Below are 2,377 nucleotides of genomic sequence, written 5' to 3'. Positions count from 1 at the left end.
TGCGAAACTTCCACGTCCCCACCCCCATTTTGAAGCCGCTTCCTGCTAATCCCCTTCTCCCCCTCCCGGTGCCTCTCAAATCCTTCCTCTGGCGCAGCCTGGGTCAAGCTCTCCTTATCTGTGACCTCTCCCCTTGGAGAGTGCAGGCACTTCCAACTCAAGCCCAGAGCCTTGCTTCTCCTTCCCACAAACCTGTTTTGTTTTGTTTTTGTTTAAACTGGGGATTGAACCTAGGGACACGTTAGTATTAACTTACATCCTCAGTCCTTTTTCAGTCTTTGAGACAGGGTCTCTTTAAGTTGCTTTATTGGTCTCAAACTTGTGATCCTCCTGCCTCAGCCTACCTTGTCACTGGGATTACAGTTGTGTGACACCGCACCGGGCCCAAACCTGTTTTCTCCTTCTAAAAGAAGCTTCAGGAACTTGGAAGTCCTGTAAACTCTACCTCCAGTGTACTCAGTATTCTAGAGTGCAGCCTCCATGTGGATGGCCACTGTAGTTCATTGTCAAAGCTGCTGGTGCCATCTTTGTAAAATGTCAATCGTGTCTCATTCCTGCCTTCTAGTAATCTAGCTTGGATGGGCAAAGGACAAGAACAGACATTTCACTGATGTCACAAGTGGCAGATATTCTCATGAAAAGATGTTCAACACCATTAGCCTAGGAAAATGCAAATTGAAGCCGCAAGGAGACAGCACTGCAGGCCTCCGGGAATGGCTAAATAAAAGCAATAACACCAATTGCTGCTGATCATGAGGAGAAAACAGTGTTTCTCATACATTGCTGATAGGAAAGTGAAATGGTGCAACCACTGGGGAAAGAATATGGCAGTTGCTGATCTCGGTAAACGCACTCACTTGAACTCACCAAGTTTACCCATCTCAGATCTCCACTCAAATGCCACTTCTTCCGTGAGGCCTTCCTTTACCTTGTCTAAAGTAGCCATCTCACTGGGGGACAGTTATAAACGCCTGTAATCCCAAAGATTCGGGAGGCTGAGGCAGAAGGATTGCCAGTTCAAAGCCAGCCTCTGCAATCTATGGAGGCCCTGTCTCTAGTTAAAGTATAAAAAAAGGGCTGGGCATGTGGCTCAGTGGTTAAGCGTCCCTGGGTTCAATCCCTGGTACCAAGAAAGAAAGAAACTAAGAAGCCACCTCTGTCACCTGGCTACTATATGGTGAGCACTTCTCACCACCCGCAATTATTTACTGGTTAACTTGTTTATTACCATTCTCTTTATCCTTCCCTGACCCCAAAACTTGCATCAAAGCTTTATTAGTTTAGGAGCCCTGTCTTTCTTGTCTTCGGTTTCCCAAAATCTGTTGCGAGGAAAAGGAATAAGTAAGTTCTTTCTTTACAGGTCTGTCTGGCCTCCCCCCACGTTGCAGCCAGGGGAAGTTGTGGGACATATAAATCTGGCCAGGCTTATAAATCCCCAATAGCTTCTTGCCCTCAGAATTAAGTCTAGACTTAATTCTTAACATACATGCAGGGTTCTCTCTCTCTCTCTCCCTCTCTCTCTCTCTTTCTTTCTTTTGTAGTTGTAGATGGGCAGAATACATTTATTTTATTTGTTTATTCTTATGTGGTGCTGAGGATGGAACCCAGTGCCTCCTGTATGCAAGCCAAGCGCTCTACACTGAGCCCCTGCGCCAGCCGCACGTGCAGGGTTTCTAAAAAGTAAAATGATGACTAGAAATGAGCCTCCGATCAATGTGGGGAGCTCTCAGGCCTGGCTTTTATCCTGTAGGCCCTGAGAGCCATTGAAGGCTGCTGAGAAAGAGAAGCACATGACTAATTAAGAAGCTTTGGGAATCAGAATCATTAGACTATTCAAATGACCACTGATCTTTAAGAAGCACAAATTTGTCTTTGTCCCAGCCAGATCATATCTTTAGAGGACTGGGGAAGGCTCTAGGAAAAGGGGTTCACTATGATCACGGGTGACCATTGGCACCCCAGTTCCATCACTGGGGGCAGAATCATGCCAACATTGCAGGTCCACTGGCAAGGCAGTCCGGGGCTTCGTCCAGATACTTGTAGAACTAAGTCTCTAAGTCATTTGGACTTAGGCACTAGCATTATTTTGTTTGTTTGTTTGTTTTTTGGTATTAAGGATTGACCCAGGGGCACTTAACCACTGTCCCATATCCCCAGCCCTTTTTAATATTTTATTTAGAGACTGGGTCTTGCTTGCTAAATTGCCTTGAGGCCTTGCTAAGTTGCTGAGGCTGGCTTTGAACTCGTGATCCTGCTGCCTCAGCCTCCTTAGCAGCTGGGATTACAGATGTGCGCCACTGCACCTCACATTTTTGTTGTTGTTATGTCCCATTTTACTGTGTGTGTAGAATGCCCAGCTGAGAACATAATTGCAAAT

The sequence above is a fragment of the Marmota flaviventris genome, chromosome 19, assembly GCF_047511675.1.
Source record: "Marmota flaviventris isolate mMarFla1 chromosome 19, mMarFla1.hap1, whole genome shotgun sequence".
Lineage (NCBI taxonomy): Eukaryota > Metazoa > Chordata > Mammalia > Rodentia > Sciuridae > Marmota > Marmota flaviventris.
This window is presented reverse-complemented; position numbering follows the sequence as displayed.